This window comes from Macaca fascicularis, chromosome 3 (assembly GCF_037993035.2).
Source record: "Macaca fascicularis isolate 582-1 chromosome 3, T2T-MFA8v1.1".
NCBI classification, from domain to species: domain Eukaryota; kingdom Metazoa; phylum Chordata; class Mammalia; order Primates; family Cercopithecidae; genus Macaca; species Macaca fascicularis.
This window is the reverse complement of record NC_088377.1, coordinates 97,603,400-97,626,056: the sequence shown is the minus strand read 5'-3', so window position 1 is coordinate 97,626,056 and position 22,657 is coordinate 97,603,400. Positions and strand designations below refer to the sequence as shown.

General features: G+C 42.7%; 1 pseudogene; it reads right to left on the bottom strand.

The window, feature by feature from the left end:
• Nucleotides 1-15,519, bottom strand: part of LOC102118199 (protein C-mannosyl-transferase DPY19L1-like) — a 105,567-nt pseudogene extending 90,048 nt beyond the window's left edge.
• Nucleotides 15,520-22,657: the final 7,138 nt, after the last annotated feature.

Genomic DNA, 22,657 nt, shown 5'->3' with positions numbered 1-22,657 from the left:
GCTAGGCTTAGGGATTCTTAGTCGGCTAGTCCTGCCTCTCACTGCAAGGGCTTTACTTGCTAAACACAAGAAGGTTTACAAAATATGTTAAAATCCATCATGTCATAATGATACTCCAAAAGAAGGTACTCCATTGATCACTACTAGAAGATGCTAGGGAAGCTACTCATTTTTCTGCAAATTGGTAAATAAAAAGAAAGAATAAAGCATTTTCCTGTCTTTCCTCTATGAAGTATACCTCAGAGAGAAATCAAAAGGTATTGTGTGAAAGTTAATAGAAGAATTATAGCTAATTAGTGCAGGGAAAAAAATGATAGACTAGATATCACAGTTTGAGAAGGATAATGAAATAACTAACCTAGGCTGATGGCTAGGCTATAGGAGGAATCAGCATCACAATACCCGAAGCCAGTGATCAATCTCAACATCACAGAAAGTGAGACAACCAGATACGATGTGCCTCTTGGCCTGACACAATAGAAGTATACAGCATCGCCTAGGAAGTATTCCTGCCAGAAAATAAGTCAAATCTTCTGATCCATAAATGTTCAGGAAACTTGGGATACAGGAACATAATTGAAGAATGTGGATTATTGTGGGTATAGGACAAATCGCCTGGATTTCTCAACAAACGAATGGCAGGAAAACAAAACAAAAACAGGTAAAGGAATTCACATATTAAAAGACTTAAGATACACATCAACTACATGCAATCTGTAGGCACCGTTTGGATCCTATTCAAACACATCAACTGTTTTTCTTTTTTTTTTTTAAAGGTGCCAAACAGGACATTTAAATAGTGATTTCTATTTGATGATATTAAGGATATTATTAAACATTTTCCAGTATGTCTTGTGCCATGGTTTTGTGTCACAGTTAAAACAATTCTTATCTTTAGAGACACTTATGAAAGTATGAAAGCATGAAATGATACAATGTCTAGGATTCCCTTTAAAAGGAGATAGTTGGCTGGGCACGGTGGCTCACGCCTGTAATCCCAGCACTTTGGGAGGCCGAGGCAGGCAGATCACGAGGTCAGGAGATCAAGACCATCCTGGCTAACATGGTGAAACCTCGTCTCTACTAAAAATACAAAAACAAAATTAGCCGGGCGTGGTGGCAGGCACTTGTAGTCTCAGCTACTCAGGAGGCTGAGGCAGGAGAATGATGTGAACCTGGGAGGCAGAGCTTGCAGTGAGCCGAGATGGCGCCACTGCATTCCAGCCTGGGCAACAGAGCGAGACTTTGTCTCAAAAAATATATATAATAATAAATAAAAATAAAAAAATAAAAAGACATAGTGAGTGGGGGTGTAGACGAAGGAAAACCGGCTGCGGCTGTCAGCTATAGAAGCTAGAGCATCCACTCTTTCTACTTTGGAACATCTTGAAATTTTCCATAATAAAAAACCTTAAATGTTTTTAAATTCCTAAAGTACTATGATGAAACACCAAATAAAAACTAACCATTTCAGTGTGAAAAGCCATCTCCCTTTCCAATGTTGAGAGGTGAGAAAAATGATGGTCATTTTCAAAGAGGTGTGTTATATGGCTCCTGGAAAAAGAAAACAAAGCAACAGTGTTAAAACTTACACTGTAAACATTATTTTTTAAAGTAAGCTAAAAGCAAAAATAAAAGTATCGACTAACTTGCAGATAATTTTGTAATAAAACTCAAATACAATAGTATCTACATTTGTTTTCCGCTCAGTATGTATTGCATTTATACTAAAATTTCCCTCTATAAAAAATCAAATTAGATTTTAAAATTAAAATGAACCAGAATATTTTAAGTGAAGCACAATAAAAGTATAAACTGTAAATGTCATTGGGTTACCATTTTAGAAACACCTAATGAAATTCATATTTCTAGCTAGAAGATTAAAAAAATTAATCTTTCTCTCACCATGAACATATTAATGTTGAGTGGAGTCTCAAATATAGCCTCTTTAATAATGAATCTTTTTTATTAAACAATTATTCTGACCCTGATTTATCAATTAAACTAGCTCTTTATACTACTGTGTTACATGTAATATATATTCCTACTAATCATGCTGAAATTATTCCTTTAAATGTATGGGAAATAGCTTTAGTAAGTTATAAACATCTGCATAAAATACCATAGGAGAAAAAAATCTTACCAGTGCCAACACTGCGGCAAAAGCAGCTGTAAGAAAAAGAAATTTAAATTAGAATTTTAGCATAAACATGTTCATCTTACAGACAAGCCATTTCAAAGATAAGCATTTCAAATACTGAAATGTGTAAAAAAGAATACTGGCTCTTCAAGAAAAGCCCCAGGGCTACGTTTAAAATTGTGATTGACCGGCTCATAAGGGAATTAAGCATACAGTCACCATTTTCATTCACTCACTCATTCAACAAAATATATAAGGGCCTAATATCCGCTAATAGACAGAAACCATTAGATGGAAACTATCGCTAACAGAACTGAGAGAGGAATGGAATCAACAGGTAAAGATAACTCAGAATAAAGAAATATGGTAGCTTAGGGGTACAGGATTGGGGGTGGGAGAAAAAAAGGAACTACCACTTCTGATATACTGCTGCAATGCCTGAAATTTTATGACAAATCTTACCTGTGTTTTTAAACAAATTTAAAAGGAATCGAGTAAAGGAGAAAAAAAGAAAAGGTAAGAGAGAGAAAACAAGCTAGAAATAAAATCAGTCTCATACGAGAATCAATATCTTGCTATCTGTCCAAGTAGAAAGAACATACTAAGATGAACCTGGAAGACACAATTCAATTTTCTTACATCACAAGATACAGCTGATGGCAGGCTTCTGATTAAATAACTCTTCACTAAGGAATCAAACTATGAAAACACTCTTACAAATGAAACCCAAGCCAGGTACAGTGGCACATGCCTGTCGTATCCATTACTGGGGAAGCAGAAGCAGCATCATCTCTTGAGCCCCAGAATTCAAGGCTGCAGCAGTGTGCTATGACTGTGACTGTTAACAGCCACTGCACTCTAGCCTGGGCAACATAGTGAGACTCTGTTTCTCAAAAAACAAAAAAAAAAAAAGGAAAGATAAAAAGAAGGAGGAGGAAAAAAGTGGGAGTTCAAGACAGCCTGACATGATGAAACCCCGTCTCTACCAAAAACGCACAAAAAGTTAGCTGGGCGTGGTGGCAGGCGCCTGTAATCCCAGCTACTCAATACTCAGGAGGTTGAGGCAGGAGAATCACTTGGATCCAGGAGGCGGAGGTTGCAGTGAGCCGAGATTGCACCACTGCACTCCAGCCTGGGCAACAAGAGCAAAACTCCGTATCAAAAAAAAAAAAAAAAATGAGGAGTTTCTCTTTGGTCATCTCCATCCCTAGCACTTAACGACCTTCAGTAGCTACCTACAGCTATTATCACCAACACACTGGACTTTGTACCCTCCAAGGTGACTGCACAGCTATTTTCTGACAATTTTCTGTTTTCATTTTGATTTTCCTGCTCTTCGAACTACAAAGCCTTGGTAGGTTTGGCAGTTTTATTTTGTTTTCTATTTTGAATAGGGAAAGAAATCTATTTTGAATAGCAAAAGAAGGAATGCATTCTATTAGAGATATTGAGTTTCGAAGGGAGAAGCATGATTGCTTTTAAAATTCAGTCATAAAGGCCGGGCTTGGTGACTCATGCCTGTAATCCCAGCACTTTGGGAGGCCAAGGCAGGTGGATCACCTGAGGTCAAGGGTTCGAAACCATCCTGGCCAACATGGCGAAACCCCATCTCTACGTAAAAAAAAAAAAAAAAAATTACAAAATTAGTCGGGCACGGTGGCACATGTCTGTAATCCCAGCCATTTGGGAAGGTGAGGCAGGAGAATCGCTTGAACTTGGAAGATGGAGGTTGCAGTGAGCCAAAATCATGCCATTGCACTCCAGCCTGGGCAATAAGAGCAAAACTCCATCTCAATAAATAAATAAATAAAAATAAAATAAAATTCAGTCATGATTTGAAGAAACTACTGCTCCTAGTAAGATCTAGAAACTAATGGTCTACGTGATGATAGTTTTAAGGACAACTTCAGCTAATCAGAATCTCCTCCATATATTTTGCACTAAGCAAAACTGTGCTTTCCAACAGTTAAGAAAAAATTAGAAAACTTAATTACAATGAAAATGTCTAACATCTGTTTGTCAGTTGCAGTTTAGAGAGCCCTTTCACATATTAAGCAAAAATGATCCAGAGGTGCCTTTGAGGCAGATACGGGTCACATTTTCCCATGAGGCTCAGGGGCACATGACTGGGATGCAGCTAGGCCTGGAGGAGAACTGGGTTTCTCTGACTCCAAGTTCAGGCTTGAAGATGTTAAGCACATTCAACGAAGAGGATGCACTGGCACACAGGAGGAAATGCCTTAGAAATCACAAAAGAATCAAGGACAAAACCATTTATTTTAAAGTGAATACAGTATATGAAAACAGGAGAGCATGGAAAGTATACATCACCATCCCAAAGCGGAATATAATTAGGCTTCTAAACAGAGAAATACACTAAGTAAATGTTCACATATTTTAAATATGTATATGTGTACAGATATTAAAGTAGGCAATACTTAATACAACAACTACTCAATATAAGTGTTTTGAAAACAATAAATTATAACTTACCTTAAAAGTCTTATCTTCACATAATATGAATACAAATGTTACCAGAAAAGGGTCCTGATCCAGACTCCAAGACAGGGTTCTTAGACCTTGCGCAAGAAAGAATTCCGGGCGAGTCCAAAGCAAGTTCATTCAGTAAAGGAATACAGAATGACTACTCCCTAGACTGAAGAGCAGTTTGGGCTACCGAACCAAGGATACTTATAGTTATTTTTTGATTATATGCTAAACAAGGGGTGGATTATTCATGAGTTTTCTGGAAAAGGTATGGACAACTCCTGGAACTGAGGGTTCCTCCCCTTTTTAGACCATAAAGCCTAACTTCCTGACATTGCCATGGCATTTGTAAACTGTCATGGCACTGGTGGGAGTGTCTTTTAGCATGCTAATGTAGTATAGTTAGCGTATAATGAGCAGTGAGAACAAGAGATCACGTTTGTCGCCATATTGGTTTCGGTGGGTTTCAGCTGGCTTCTTTACCGCATGCTGTTTTATCAGCAGGGTCTTTGTGACCTGTACCTCTTGCAGACCTCCCATCTTATCCTATGACTTAGGATGCCTAACCTCCTGGTATTGCAGCCTGGTGGGTCTCAGCCTTATTTTACCCAGCCTCCATTCGAAATGGAGTTGCTCTGATTCAAATGACTCTGACACAAACATTTCAAAATCAAACAGTAATCTACATTAGTAATTTTCATACATTAACTTTCTCCTTATTGAAAAAATATGTATTTTACTGTTTTAAGAACAAATAGCTAGATACACAACCAAGATGATATGATCTGCTTCTGAGCATGCATAGAGAAGTTGTAAAACTTTAGTAAACCTAATGGAAAAAGTGTAGAAGCTGCATCTCTCCACTACAGTAAAAAGAGAACCACACACACACAAACAACACACACCCAGGCCCATCATAATCAGCAAGAGATTTAACAAGTTCATTAACTGATAACCCATTCCAATGGTAAGATATGCATTCCCCTCAAATTGCAAGCTTCCCTTGGGTACCACGAATCTTGATTATCTTTTAATTTAAGTGACTAAGAAAACTGTGATAGTTTTTACTATTTTACTGTGTTGTTATATCATTGCCAAACCAACAAACCAATTAAAAAAATTCAGATTAGTTTTCAAAAATAATTACGAAAAAGAAAAAAGAGACTGATAGGTTGACCATAAAGATATAAAAGAGTGATTCCCCCAAATAACCAGAAGCCAAAGCAGTGCTCTTGCCAAAAGAGCCATAGGGTCTTGGGACACATGAGGTCAACCTCCCACTAATGTGCCTCTGACAGATGCCTTAGACTTTAGATCTGAAGCCTACAACTTTACACAGATGTAATTAACAAAGCCAAGAGACCTCAACTTCAATCCCAAACTTCACCTGCTGAACTCAGTAATGATACTTTCACCTGGCCCTACTTTAGTTTTCTCAACAGGAAAAGTCTAGGAGGTAACCTTTAAGTTCTACATTTTTATAACATTCCCATGGATATGAAAGATGAGAAAAGAGTGAGAAATAAGGTCTCATTTTCAAAAAACAACAACTTTTTAAACTTAGTGGAAAACAATTACATAAGAACTTTATGATTAATATGAAAACCTGCAGAAAAAGATTCTGCTATTGACAACTCCAGGACTGAAAAGCTATATTATAAAAAGTAGTAATTACTGTTAGGAAATAGGAAACGTATTTGCCCGAAGGGCATAGTAGTAGCACTTTGGGCAGATTTTAGTATTAAAACTATGGACAAAGCCTCACTCTTCTCAATTACAACAATCTCCCTAAACTAATAATTTGTCTAGATAACAAGTTTTCAAAAGTAACTGGTCAAGTGACTTAGAAACTGTGTTTACAATTAGTGCTACTGTAAACTAGTAGATAAAATCACACGCGTTCATGATCAGTACAATAAACCACGCTAGAACTTCTGTAAGTGGTCTTGGTGACAGCTACGCTATTATGTTAACACTTGCTGCTATAATAAAGTTAAAATTACAAAATGCCATCCAAACATTCTTTAGGTGATAGTGATCGTGCTGAAAAACACGCCTGACAATCGGCTACAAATATAGAGAAAGACACCAGAAAAACAGAAACAGCTATTCATTTAAGAGCCCTCAGGACAAAAATAATAGTGAGAATGCTGAGAAAATAGAAAGCAGTATTAAAGCACAAAAACATACTACAATAGTTGTAGATTTATGTATTCTGAAAATAAATTATTCTGCTTTTTAAATGTATTTATAGTCAATGATTCTTGATTGAACTACGAAAGGTCCTCCATGGAGAAATGATCTTCCCTGTGAAAAAAGACTGCCCTTTATGAGATTAAACAACATCTGGACCTAGATACAGACGTAATTTTTACTAGCTTTGATGACTAGTAACCATTAGAACTAAATGGTTCTAACAGTAACTAAATAAAACTAGCAGCCTCTTCCCCTGGAAGAGTAATGTTCCAATGGTTTGGCTAATGTACAAGCTGATGGCAAAAGAACTAGCAAAACAGGAATTTAGGATTAAACATATGAATAATAAAGCCTAAAGCTACCCCATTTGGAAGTATGCACACAGGTTTATGGTCTCTATGACAATGTAGATTTAGTCAGTCCTCCATATCTGTTAGTTCCACATCCGTGGATTCAACCAACCTCAGATTGAAAATAGTAGGGGGCAAACATCCATCTGTACTGAACACACACAGATATTATTCCCTAAACAATACAGTATAACAAATATATACGTAACATTTACATTCTATTAGGTATTCTAAGTAATGTAGAGATGATTTAAAGTATCCAGGAGTATGTGTGTACATTATAGGCAAATACTATGCCATTTTATACTAGGGACTTGAGCATCTGCAGATTTTGATATCAGAGGGAGGTCCTTGAACCAATCCCTCGGGGATACGAAGGAACAACTGTGCCTCATTAGCATGAACTTTAAGAAACATTAATATACCTAACACACTCACTAAGAGAAATTAATACAGCCTAATAGGATAAGTATTTACAATGCAAAGCAGCCACTGTTCATATATTAGCAACATCCAAATACCCATATGTACATAAAATTGTATGTGCTCTCAGTATTGATGCCATATTATTGGCCAAAAATCAATCACAAATAGATAACATATGCTTATATTTATATAAACTAAACTCACCAAATTTGTTATTTGGATGCTAATGAACATCACGTATTCAGAAACCTTCTAACTGTATCTTTTAATAATAAAATATGTTTAGGTGATTATAAACATTCTTTAGAGTTAGCGAGAAGTCTATTTTAGAAAGAAAAAAAATGGCTAGAAACATTAAAGAAATTCTTTAAAATCCCAAATTCCCATTGGCATGACCTCTGTGAATTAACATAAACACACTCTCACAGTTGGTGCTCAGTTGGGTCTACGTGTCTGTTTGACAGCAAGCACACCAAGATGGCTTGTGTCCCTGGGCCTCATGCTTACTTGGCTTTTCTTGGCCCTTACGCCACCCCTAATATGCTCTTTCTACTTCTTGTTCCTGTATCTCTAAGTATGACCCTCTTTTCCTTCTTTTTCCTGGAGAAGGAAGAAACAAGAAAACATTTATTGAGCACAAAATGTTAGGGTTTCTCAGAATTGGACTCTAGGGCTTCATTGCTTTTGCTGTACTGTCCCCCTAGAGGAGATGAAACATAGCATGAACTTAGGAAACACATTGCCTGGGTCAAATCCCGGCCCTTCTACATTCTAGGGGTGACCTTGGACAAGTTACTTAACATCTGTGTGCCTCAGATTCCCCCCACGTGGTAAAACAAGCACAGTAATCATAGAGTCACGGTGAGGACTGAGTTAACAGTTAAATGAGTTCTTCTAAAGCACTTCGAACAAAGCCTGGCAAAGAGTAAGCCCCCTATCAGTATAAGATGCTATTGTTCCCATAAGCATGGAAATAGAAGTTCAATGGGAATACGAATTCAATTCCCATTAATGTGAAAACCAATTTGCTGATGACTCCCTGTAGTATGTCTCCACTCAGACCTTTTCTCTCATATCCCACCACTGATTGGCATTTCTACTTGGACATCTCACAAATCTCCCAAAAGTAACATGTCCAAGATGAAATTCTTGACCTTTTCCTTCAAACCCATTCCCTCATCCATACCCCTAGTCTTCAGTCTTCACTATCTTGGTGAATGCCACATTATTTACCCAATTAGAGAAGCCAAAAATGTACAAAGTATTCATAACTCTTCCCTTTCCCTCAATCCAAGCCCAATTCATAAGTCCTATCATTTTCACCTCCAAAACACATCTCAAATTGACCAACTTCTCTCCATCTCCACAGCCACTGCCTTCATCCAGCCCAGCAACCCTCTTGCAAGGTCCCTGAACAGCCACCTCATGGGTCTCTCTGCTTTTGTCCTTGTAGTGCAACCACCCATTTTCCCAAGAGCAGATTTCTCAAAGTGAAAATTTAATCATGTCACTCTCCTCCTGTTCAGCATTCCTCAATGGCTTCCTGTTGCACTGAGAATAAAACCCAAGCTCCTTTTCAAGATCTGGCCCATGCCCATCTCACTTTGATGCACCTCCACCCCCTCTTCTTTCAACATGCTAAGCTCTGTCCTACGTTTAGCACATGCTATTCACAATACTCTCTCTTCTTCTGTTCAGCTGACATCTTTTCTTTCTATCAGCCTCTTTTAAGAGGCCTTTCCTGACCCTACTTAAACTGGGTATTTCCTTTTATTTTTTTTCTGTCTCAGCTTGTTTCTTTCCCGCAGTGCAGTCACTCACAATGTGTAATTATATTCATTTATTTACCATCCCCCCTTCTAGAATGTAAGTTCCATGAAGGTAGGGGTGACAGAGTCTCTTTCTACATTTTAGCCCCACCAACTAGCATCTGGCTTAGTAGACACTCAATGATATGGTATGATTGACTATGAATGAACTTACTGTGCTATTTTACATGTATTATCTCATTTATTCTTTACCATAATTAGACAAAGCATTTATTATCCCCATTTTAAAGACAAGCCAACTAAGGGTGAGAAATATCAAAGGGAATGCAGGAACAGGATTCAAATGCAGGCCAGTGTTGAAATGGCTATGCTGCTTCTACCACACCACATTGCTCCCCCCATCTACTCCCCAACAGCTAGATTCAACTCTCTGCATCCACCCAGTTTCTGACCACTTCTGCCTCTAAGAAGTCACAAGTGTTTCCTATCATATGGGCTTCAAGGCTCTGGTAAGCTGTGGAGAATAAAAGCAGTGGTCCTAAATGAGGCAATTTTGCCTCCCAGGGTACAATGGCCAGCATCTGGAGACATTTTCGTTGTCACTACTGGGGAGGTACTAGTGGTATCTTGTAGGTGGAAGCCAAAGAAGCTGCTAAAATCCTGCAGCGCACAGGACAGCCCCCATGACAAAAAAATTACCCCACCCAAAATGCCACAATGCTGAGGTTGCAAAGCCTTGCCAATAAAGAACCAGGTTAGAGCAGGGGTACCCTTGCCATTGACCACAGGAACCAGGTGGGTAATGGGAATGAGTCAAACAGGACTGATGCAAAGCGGGGTAAAGGTAGTTTTTATCATCCACTTTTTCCATACTCAGGTTCTTTTTTTATTGTTTTGTAAATCGTATCTCATGTGAGTCTTTCACCACAGATGCTTTGTTTGCATGTCTAATGGGCATATCTTTTACTACCACAAAGAAAAGCACCCTTGCCATCTTCACTTGAAACACAGAGCCTTCTCCAGCTACCCTTTCGTCTTCTCTTTTCATAAAGGACACAGGTATAAAAAATACATCACTCTTCTGTTAACTCTAATTAAAATAACGGCCTAATCAGATGATAAATGGCAAATAACAGCCCCAGTTTTGGGGGAACTGTAGAGATCAGGAGAAGCTATGGCAAACTGGCCTGTCTGTGTCATGTCCTCATGGGGGAGGGGGGGAGATTCACATAGTTCTCGCAGATTGTTGCCATGTAGGAACATCAGCTCACTGATGCTAGACGCCTACTATCAAAAAGAGGCAGGACATTAACTTTTAAAAACTACTGATGCTTCCCTTTACCACCACCCCCGCTGCCGCCACCTCCACCACCGCCACCACCCTCCCCATCCCAGATTCAGATTTAACTGGTTTGATGTTGGCTTGGATACCAAACTGTATTAAAGTTTCCAAGTGACTCTAATACACAGCTAAGACTGAGAAGCCCTGTTCTGGTCTGGGTCTTTCCTTTTATATGTGTACAAATCTGAGGCTCAGAAAACTAAACGCTTTGCTCAGGCACCTAACTAATTTAAAACAGGTTATGGAACCTGAAAATAGTTCCTGTGTTTTCAAACTGTGGGTCACAACACGGGATCATGAAATCAATTTAATGGCTTAAAAATAATATTTTTTAAAAAAGAATAGAAAATCAGAATGTACTATACATTATAGGGTTAAATATCGTGACATGCATGAAAAAATGCTCATCATCACTGGCCATCAGAGAAATGCAAATCAAAACCACAATGAGATACCATCTCACACCAGCTAGAATGGCGATCATTAAAAAGTCAGGAAAAAACAGGTGCTGGAGAGGATATGGAGACACAGGAACACTTTTACACTGTTAGTAGGAGGGTAAACTAGTTCAACCATTGTGGAAGACAGTGTGGCGATTCTTCAAGGATCTAGAACTAGAAATACCATTTGACCCAGCAATCCCATTACTGGGTATATACCCAAAGGATTATAAATCATGCTGCTATAAAGACACATGCACATATATGTTTACTGCGGCACTATTCACAATAGCAAAGACTTGGAACCAACTCAAATGCTCATCAATGATAGACTGGATTAAAAAAATGTGGCACATATACACCATGGAATACTATACAGCCATAAAAAAGGATGAGTTCATGTCCTTTGCAGGAACATGGATGAAGCTGGAAACGATCATTCTGAGCAAACTATCGCAAGGATAGAAAATTAAACACCGCATGTTCTCACTCATAGATGGGAAATGAACAATGAGATCACTTGGACACAGGAAGGGGAACATCACACACGGGCCTGTCATGGAGTGGGGGAAGGGGGGAGGGATAGCATTAGGAGATATACCTAATGTAAATGACGAGTTAATGGGTGCAGCACACCAACATGGCACATGTATACATATGTAACAAACCTGCACGTTGTGCACATGTACCCTAGAACTTAAAGTATAATAATAAATAAATAAAAAGATACAGCTCCAGATTAAAAAATATATACATTGTGACATGAAACTTTTGTCTTAAATATATGCATATAAGTGCTGGTTAGTCTCCATTTACCTCTTCAAATCCATTCTTCTCCCTTCTCTACCCTGTTCTCAGCCCCAAGAGGCTAACCCTACAGAGTGTTTCAGCTGTGCCCCTTGCCCAAGGGTTTCTAGTAGCTTCAGCCAGGGAGAGACACTAGAGGGAGACCAGAGGGTGCAGGGAAAGTGCTTGAGGTCACTCTTCTGGAGTGACTTCGCTCCCCCAGCACAGCTCTCACTGAGTGCAGCCTCTGATAAAGCTCCCCTTTCCCTTCAGACCCAGAGGTGGTAGCACCTTCCTGTTGGTGACAATCCTTGGGTGGTGATTCAATATCCTTTGTGGGTTCTTTAAACCTGCCCACACTTCTGAAAATACTCCATTGTTTCCTGACGGAGCACTGGCATACATAAATAGATCAACAAACATACAGACTTATGCATATATGTACTGAGTTGCATTTTGGAAGTGTGAACAGGTTTAATATAAACTGTATTGTTTATAATGTGGGCTGTGGTCAAAAAAGTTTGGGAAACATTGTTAAGGTTCTTACTATGTCACAGCTGCCTCTGCATGAGGAAGCTATCAGGTTGAAACTTCTAAAAATATACATGTCAAGAACCCCTCTTTACAAATGTTACCACTAAGTAAGTAGCAAATAATGCCCCCAAATCAGAAAAACATATATTTATTAAAACAGACTTTGCAACAATGCTTAACACTGCCCAACAGTGGAAAGACCATGTTGGTAGGCAGTGAGTTCCTCATCAGTGATTAGAACCTATGGAGGAAAGCCCCAGTCAGTTTCTAACTCTTAAAAATGTGTGTTTCTATCATGGAGCTTCAAGTTACAAAATTACTTTCTAAATAGAAATGAATCCATTTCTGTCTAGCTTAATATTTAGTTGTTATAACTGTTCTTTTTTTGATCAGTTACAAATGAACTCTTGATGAACAAAAGAATATGCAATGCAATGCGGAAAACCAAACAGCTATTTTAAAGTCCCACACTGAAATACTGTATAATGTCAGCTCAACTCTCACTCATCCTGGGAGGCAGGAAGGAAACAGGAAATAAGGCAGCTTTCAAAAATGTCTAAACTCTGCTCCTCTCTGCAGGATCTGAGTGGTTTTTTGATGCTGTGGCAGGGCATAATCGTGGGGAAGAAACAGGTCTGACATCAGTCTATGAGGGTACAGAGCCAGAGAAAAAAGCAACCCAGGCCCAATCATCTCTCAAGGTGCCCTGGGGCCTCATGCAGAGGGTTAACAAGGACAGTAAGTCTCTAGACCTAGGTCTGTTCATCCAGCTTCCACACATCTGATGGTCATGGTCCAGGGTACACCCAAGAATACGGTCTACCACATTCACTGTACCTCCTTTCAATGCTCAAAGGGGCAAGTCAAGCAACGTGCTATACTGTTACATTAATACAAAACTGTATTTAGGTATGGGCATTACTAAATCCAAAGATAAGTCATCCAACTATAAGTCATGCATCCATCCAAAGAAGACACAAAGGAAATGCAATCAAAAAAGAAAATATGCAGAAAATAGCAATAAATATCATTATTCTAAGATTTGTTATCGTACCATCCCTGAAGAAGCAATGCTATTCTATATTTTACTACAAAGTGGTTAATGTTTATACTAGTCATTCAATAAAAATGCAACTCCATCCTGTCATCAGATCTCAAATCAGCATCACATATTTGCTTTTATTACAACAACTACAATGTGTCAAGTGTTCTAAACACAAAGTATCTTCCCATGTATCACCCACCCCTTTTAGTTATGATCCTTAGCAGATCCCTGTGGATCCCTGTGGAGTAAATTCGCCATGTGATAACCCCCCACTAGCAGAGAAGGAAAGACTCACAAAGGCAGGAACCTGAAACTTAAACCAAACTGAACCGCTGCGTACTAGATCTGAAAGCTCTGCCTCGTCCACCGTAACGTGCTGCCTCCCCAAGGTGAGCTTTTCTAACCTGCAGACTAGACAGCTTTTCAAGCTCACTACTGAGAAAAAAAAAAAAAGTGTGGGGGGGGGGGGGGCGGGGACTTGCTAGGGAAAAAAAACCTCAGTTTTTCTAGGCTTGAATCTGCAATAGGGAAAAAAAAACTACCCTAAAAACAACCTTCTTGAGCCCATTAAAACATACACACAGAGATGACTAGCTTTTTATGACTAAGTGGCTTTTAGTGGTGGCTGTGATCTCAGGGGAAGCCAATTTGCTGTGTCCTATTCCTTGACTTATACTGGACTCCAACTCCTGGCTAAGGGAACTTTGGGTCACCAAGGTAATTTGAAAATATACTAAGGGATAAAGCAACAGTAAATAAATAGTTCAGTAGCCAAAAGCCCAATGAGGCATATAGAAAAGCAATGTTACAGCATTTCACTAGTTGACTTATAAAAATTAGGCCTGTTATCCAAACTGTTATAACTTGCCTTATCGAAATGTCAAACAGGAAACAAAGGAAACCTGAAGTCAGTCCGAAACATAACGAATGCTTCAACTTTACTTTTTTCAGCACATCATTACACATTATCCATTTGGTGCACGGCAGACGGAGGGGAGGAGGGCCCTCCTCACTAAAGGTTCCCAGGCCAGCAGGGAGGATTAAGGCTCGGGCGCCCCAAACACAACACAACCTAGAAAGTGACCTGTGGAGGGGAATCACAAATAAAGCGCCACCAGCGGCGTTTGCGGCCAAGAAGAAAAAAGCGCGCTAAAATTTAATTATAAGTTTAAGCAACTCTCTAGGACATGGAACGTGCTTTTGCTTTGAGCTCCACGTAATCGTTTCCAAGCCAAAAGCAAACCATCCTGGCGGTCAGAGGCCGAGATAACGAGGAAGGCGGCCGGTCATGCCAATCAGCAGCGCCCAAGTCTCGTTAGTCAAGACCTGCCGCCCGCGGCCAGGCCGGGCAGCTGTTGATCCCCGGGCCATTCTTTTAAAGCCCAGGCAGAGCGCGGGTGGGAAGCGTGCGAGGAGAGCTGAGCCAGGGAGTTGGGGAAAGGAGAAGGTAAGAACGTCCCAGAGAAAAAGTCGGAGAGGGCTGCAAACTGGCTCGTCCGGCCGGCGGGGCTCGACGGGGCTCGACGGGGCTGAAGCAGAGGAGGGGAACCAAGGCGAGGGGAGGGGGGCCGCGTCTCAAAGTTCCGCGTCCCGGCGTCGCCTGCGCTCGGGCTGCTCACCTAACAGGAGCGTGGTCCAGGTCCGGCCGCGCCCCGCGCGCCGCAGGCCCAGAGCCCAGCGCAGCCGGGCGGCCAGGCGCCCCCTGAGGGCGCCCCCAGCGGGCGGTGCGACGGGCTCGGCGCGGGGCCCCTTACTGCCCCCGGCGCCCTTGCGCCCTGGGGACGGCGGCGCGCGCTCGGGCCCGGGTTCCCCGGCGCCGACGTCCGGCGCCCCACTCAGCGGCGACTGCGAGATGCGGGGCTGCTGGGGCGGCTTCGGGCCGCCTCCCGGTGCTTGTTCTGCGTCTGCAAGACCATCTTGGCATAGTCGCGCCCGCTCCCTGCGCGCGCCCGAACGGCGGCCGGAGAACGGCGGGCTGGCTGGGCGGCCGGGCGCCGCTCACTCTCCAGCGGGCGGGCGGAGGGCGGGTCAGCCCCTCCCAGCGGGCCGGGAGGCGGGGAGATCGCGGAGACTGGGCAGCTGCTGCCGGCCTAGAAGTACCGCCTGGAGGCAACGCGGGACTCGCGAGCCAGCCGCAGTTGCAGCCGCTCCGGTTGTCACGGCGACCGCCGAACGCCGGGGGGCGGGGAAGAGGACACCCTGCGAGCGGCCGCGGCCCCGCCCCCGCCGCCCCTCTGCGCCGGACGCGCCCTCCAGGCCGGCCAGCGCGCACGCGCGGACTTCCGGCGCGGGAAGAGCCCACCTAGCTGCCGCTTGGCTACCGGCACCTCTTCGGGGCCCGCGCGGGGCTCGGCCGGGCAAGGACGCGGATGCGGGCGCGGGCAGCCTTCCGGAGGCGGCCGCCCTTCCACTGTGGGAGTGATGGGGCCGAAGGAAGAGCCCTCTCAGGGATCGATGCGCTGATCCAAGTTTCGGAGCCTACTAAGGCTGCGCGTGGAGCCCGCGCGGCCGAGACGCGTCGGGGCATGGAGAAGGCGCCCGGAGCGGCCAGTCAGGGGCGCTGTGCGTGAGCCCTGCGCTGTGAAGCGGGCGGATGGCAATCCAGTCACCGTCTCCGTTTACTCCCCACTGTGTGGTCGCGCAACTTGAAGCGCAGCCCCTCTCTCACCGACACGAAGAATGGGCGCGACCCGATTTAAAGTAGTAACAGATTTAAAATAGCACCCGATTTAAAATAGCAGCCAGGAATTTCGTGGGGAGCTGATAAGGGCTGAGACACAAGTGTAAACTGAAGACCAGGGTAGGAGCCAGGCTGAAGGTGATAGGATGAATTGGCTGGAGCAGGAAAGATCATCACTAAGTACATTGAGTTTGTTACACTTGCTGTAACCTTGTTGCTTAATAGAAAGCAGGAAAATTTTGCGTTGATAAAATAGGAGATTTTAGTGGGAAATGTGTTTTCTTTTACACAGCAGAGTTCATGAGTAAATTAAACGGATAAATTTAGAAACCCGAGTAGATCCCAGTTCTTCCTCCACCCCCGCATTCTTTGCACAAAGTCTTACAAACTCATCGATTACAACTGGAAATTTCCTTTCCTGGCCGTGCCCAGTGGGCTTGTTCCAAAAAGTCATCTTTAAGTCCCAATGTTGTAAACCAAGGCCCATCGTTCTGCTGTTGTAATTTCCGGAACTTCACTTGGCTTTCTTTCTCTTTGTGTTTCTTTGCCCAGTGATTTCTTTACTAATACCAGTATTCGTTCACTGTTAGCCTTTTTAAGAGACAGTGGATTATTTTATAAAGGGAGGGTGTTTGTCATGCTAATTAATATTCCCTCATACCCTGTCTAGTTTGTGAATTTGGATTTTCCAATCTCTTTATTGGAGCAAGGAACAACTATTTTTATACACAGGTTTTAAAAAAATGGTTGAAAGTGGGATGCAGAAGGCTTGGATTCTGAAACAATGTGTCAACTGAACCCAGTGTTAGCACTGAGATTAATGTTGAATTTATTCGGTTAAAAGAAAGCTAATTGAATGTCTATTAAAGATAATACAAACAACTGGCGGGGCGCCGTGGCTCATGCCTATAGTCCCAACACTTTGGAAGGCTGAGGCGGGTGGATCACGAGGCCAGGAGTTCAAGACCAGCCTGGCCAAGATGGTGAAACCCTCGTCTCTACTAAAAATGCAAAAATTAGCCGGGCGTGGTGGCGGGTGTCTGTAGTCCCAGCTACTTGGGAGGCTGAGGCGGAAGAATCGCTTGAATCCGGGAGGCGGAGGTTGCAGTGAGCCGAGGTCGCGCCACTGCACTCCAGCCTGGGCGACAGCGCAAGACTCCATCTCAAAAAAAAGAAAAACGAAAAGAAAAGATAATACAAATAACTTGATGGCTTTTTTTTAATGATTAGAAAGACACATGGAAAAAGAGGTTCAACAGTTGAACTATTAGATTGCTGTGTGTCTCCTGATGTGACAGACCCTGAATTCAGGAACTGCCTCCCTTAAGCTGGTACTGTTGTACCAGGAAAACCCTTGTTGAATAAATAAGTGATTGAATGAATGCAGTTCCGACAAGTGCTTGTCAGTTTCCCTTGTTGGCTTGGCAACCATGCAGAGAATCCCAGAGAGGGGCAGTGTGGGGTATTCGTTTTTTGGTTTTGTTTGTTTGTTTGTTTGTTGTCTGTTTCTTTAAACACGATCAATTTCGATCCAGGTTGCAGCCACTGCATTGACCCATATCAACCTTGATCAAGGTATTATACCTCTTTGAGTCTGGATTTCTTCATTCTTAAAATGGGGGTAACATAAACATCTAGTTAACAGGTTTGTAAAAAATAAGACAATGTATGTAAAGCATCTAACAATTACATATATTCAAGTAGTTGCTCAGTGAATGTTCAAATTGTCTGGTGTTGGTAGTTGCTCAATAAGTGTTCAAAGTAGTGGATGCCGTTTAAGGAGAGTGGCAATCTTCTGTCCTCCCAGATCCTGAGGTTGACATTCCAAGTTGAGGTATAACAAGGGGAGAATGCCGCCCTGAGCGGGAGAGCAAGAACAGCCACGTGATCTTTGAGCCAGGTCTGCTGGGCTTCAAGCTTCTCAGCTCTCTGGGCAGTTGATGTGCCTGAATGGCTCCCTGCTTTCCACAGATGCTGTATAGATGTTGCCCATCTCATGGGTCCTTAGGCCTGGATGAAATAGTAGGCAACTCCTCATGCCCCCTCCCAAAAAGGAGGCATTTCACACAGAAAGGGTGGAGGAATGGAAACCAGAACAGTCATGTAAGATTATATGCCAGATTTCATTTTATCCTTAGTATGGCGAGATCCACAAGAGCAGGGAATGGGAATGCAGTTAATTTCTATCTGTATCTGTAGACCAGTTGCCTGCCACACATAGCAGTGGATGCTAAAAAACAAAAACCCTCTGACAAACTGAAAGCTGCAAGCACTGCAAGCTGCATATTAAAAAAACATTTTGTACATGGACGATCTATGAATGGATCTAAGATTATAATGAAATTAAGCATTAAAATTACCAGCTTTAATGTGCTTTTTTTCTGGGAATTCCAGATGCACCAGAGAGGTACTTCCTGCGTGATGCTGTAGAAATACTGGGTCAGGGCAGACAGATTTTTAAGGACAGGAACCTGAAAGAGCAACCACTTATAAAGAATTGCTGCCCTGGCCCCTGGGGTGCAAGCTGAGTCTTTTTCTCACTACAAGTTACACTTTGGGCATTGAAATAAAAATGTTTAATTAAAAAGATATATCTTTTAAACGCTGGGGAAGGAGATAGAGGAGATTATAAGGAGGAAAGGAGCATAAAATAAAAAGCCAGAACATAAAATCATAGAAGAAAACAAGATGTGGAGAAATAAAGCTTAGTGATAATAAGGTATAGGAATCAGGGAAACATTGTCAGATGGGCAATGAAAAAAGTAATTTGGTCAAAGGAAGACCATGTTGGGAACCAGTTTTCCTATGTCTCCACATTGGCATTTTAAAGGCCCCATTTAGAACTTCTAAATATTCCCCTTTTCCTCCTACTTGCTCTCCTACCCATAGAGTGACAGCTGAATGAGAAATCCATGACATTTATTTGTCATTTCCTCAAACTAGGTCACTTGATCACTGTATTAGAAAAGTGTCCTGGGGTCAAGTTCTAGAATCTGACATTTGTCTTGCTAAGCAGTTGCTCATTCCAAGAGAGACATAATTCCAGCACACTTCTTGGAAACCTAAAATGAGTGCAACAAAATATGTCTGTGTAACATTATACTTTCCAAAGCTCCAGCATTAACTTGACACTATATTATAATGTATTCTTTTAGTCTGGTGAGAACAAATGTAAATTGCTACTCTATTGCTCTTCACATTTTATCTTCTGTCTTTCCTGGAGCTGACCTTGTACTTTAAACTGTTCACGCTCCAATGAGTATCCTGAGAAACTCAGAGTTCATTATTAGGTCTCGTTATAGCGCATCATCAAGAACGACTCTGTTGCAGAGAGGCATGTCTCTTTAGAATGTAATTCCTGTTGTTGAGGGCTTACTATGTCTTCAGTAGATATTAGAAGCACTTAAAATTTATTTACTAAGTCCCCATCCCCAAGGGCCTACAGTTTCATTGGACAGGCACGGTAAGCTAGAAAAAAATGTAGTTACATAGCAAAATATGTGATTCGGAGAATAAGTACTAAAAGAATTCCAAAGAGAAGAGATGGTGGCCAACATGATTTAGTTTTCAGGAAGTAGGTGAAATTTGGTCTAGGCCATGCCAGAAGGCTAGATTTTGTTTTAATAGAAGGGAACATGGCAAAGGAATCATAGGGAGCTATATATTTCTAAAACCCTTGCTCAGTGCCTGGCACATAGTCGGTGCTAATATGAATACCTTAAACCTTTTCAGGTGAGGAAGGAAGGGAAGAAACAACTAAAGTACATTTTAGGAATAAGCGAATGGATTAAAGAGTGAATGAATGAGTTAACTAATGAGTGGAACATGAAATGCCTAGAGTACCCCAATCTGGAGCCCGGCTTTCAGAGTTCCGCAAATCTAACTGGGCCAGAGCAGGCTTCTCCCCCAAGAGTACTTAGTTACCCCTACAATGAAGGTGGCTTTAGGAACACTGGGAGGCAAAAATTCTACCTCTGGCCTCCGCTTTGGGCCAGAACTTGCTTTCGTCCAGCTTGCTTCTGTTGACTCCTTGCCGGAGTCCTGAAACTTCTTCTCACCTGCCCGCAGACAAAGGAAGATTTGGGACCGATTCAGTTGGACACCGTATGGTCAGTCTCCTACCTCCATTATGTAGGGTGGGCACCTGGATGTATCACACAATGTATCCTCTCACTCCTAAGCTGTTCCCTCTACTCAAGCTTGCCTTTTGATTCCTGGGGTCAGCGATCTGTTTGTGATACACCCGGCTCTTCTCTGTAGCTTCCACCCCTTCCCGGAAGACCCTTCTCCTATGACAGGTTCATTCTTCCACAGCTCCACTCCCTCCCTCCCCAAGCCTTCTTTCTCCCTCCTGGAAGCTCCTCTGAACTCCTTTTTATCTCTGCTCTTTGTCACTGGTGTCCTCTGCAGACTGCCCATGAGCTCCCCCTTGACCTCACTAGCATTGGCCCCAGTCCTACCAGCTCCTTCCAGTGCTAGGAATGACCAATACTGAGCCTCTCAGACCCTTGACATCCTCGTCTCCAGGGACCTGCACTCCCACTTCATGTCATTGACCAACACTTACAGTCTCTCCTTGCACCATATCATCACCCCAATCTGGCTTTGCCTCTGCATTTTAAAATTCAAACATCCAATCCTCCACTGCCCCCAAGTCTGTTTATTTTCTATCTTCATGCCAGGGCCTGTCACTGCAACTCCCTCTGCCAGGATCTTTCCTTGCATGGTCCTTCTGTCTCATCCACGTGGCAGAATGTTACTGTCCAACTTTTGATCCACACCCATGGTATTTACTGGAGTGCTGGAGAAATCCCACAACTTAGAAGGCAGGAACCCTATGGATTCATAGTTTCCATTAGCAGCTGGATCCTACATACCGCCTTTTACATTCTCCTGGTTCCATTCTCCCAAGAAGATACAGCAAATGTCCACTAGTCTCTTAAACCTGCTACCCTGTCACCAACTCCCACACCCCTAAACATGGCCTTGCCTCCTACTCGGTGGAGAAACTGGGCACCATCAGAAGGAGCTGCCACATACCCTCAGACTCACCAAAGATTCTGCTTCTTACCCCAGTGTAAGCACTGAACGGGCAGGTGGGCATGTGGGTCTGAGGCTGAGGAGAGCTAGCCTGCAGACACAGGTTTGGAAATCTTCAACAAAAAGACAATAATAACATTGCCCAGGGGATGTTTGTGAAGTAAAAAGAGCCTAGTTTTTTAACTCTAGAGGACATCAATGTTTGTGAACAAGAGGTGTCTTTAAGGCAGACTGGAAAAGAGCAGCCAGAGAGATCACAAAACCCAGGAGCATGTGGGTCAGAGAAACCAACGGAAGGAAGTGGTCAGCTGACATGATAATGACTGGCATGTCTTGTGAACCAGAAACATGGAGGTCTTTAGCCATCTTGGTGAGAGCAGTTCTGTGCAGTATTAGATGAAGATGCCAGACTTCTGTGAACTTGAGTGTGACTGGAAAATCCTTCTGAGGAAAGCACAAGAACTCTTAGAAGCCTCTGAGGAAGCAGAGATAGCAGGTATAAGGGACTCTGCCAAGGATGTCTATGCATGAAGGAAGGAGGGAGATCGGGTGGTTGACTGGGGGAGATGCTGGTTTAGTGGGGAGTTCTAATGAAGATAACAGCCATGTCACTTGGGCATGGTTAAGGCTGTAGAAAGGCAGCCAGAAGAGTGGAGAGATGACCAAGCAGCTAGTTAGTAGAGGGAGCACCATCCCCTGGAAGAGAGGCTGGGTGTGTCCAGAAGAGGGACTCCTCCTTGTGATGAGGTATCTTTTAGTTACCTCAAACCCCAAAGCCCAAGCCTGCTTTTCCTCCAGTCTCCTTACTCCAGCAAGTGGCACTACCATTCCCCTTTTCCTTTATCCAGGAAGTCATCCTGCTGATTCTGTCTCATTAATGGTCCTCAAATCAATTCATTGCTTTCCACCCTCAATGCCATGATCCACAGTCATTTTTCCCATGGCCTTCAGCAGCAGCTCCTAACTGGCCTCTTTGCATCTTCTCTTGCTGCCCATCAATCTTCCAGAGAGCTGTTTCCAATATGCAAATCGAATCCTGTCACTCCTGTTTTGAAAACCATTCAGTACTTCCAAATCTGTCCACATGGCTAACTAGGACTTCAGAATCTATGCCACACACCCTCTTTCTGCCCCTTCTTCTCCAGCCTTGCCTCTCACCATTCCCCAGTGCCCCTTACCATTTTCCAGTGCCTCTCACCATTCACCAGTTCCCCTCACCATTCCCCAGTGCCCCTCACCATTCCCCAGTGCCTCTCACCATTCCTCAGCGCCCGATGCCCTCTCTTCCCTGGACATGCACACATATTGTTATCTTGGATGGCCACCCTTCTGTTCTTCCCAGGTCCTGCCAGTTCTCCTGGATGTCTCTGGCTCAGTCTGCACATCTCACTTAGAGCTCAGTTCCTGCAGGAACTCTCCTCT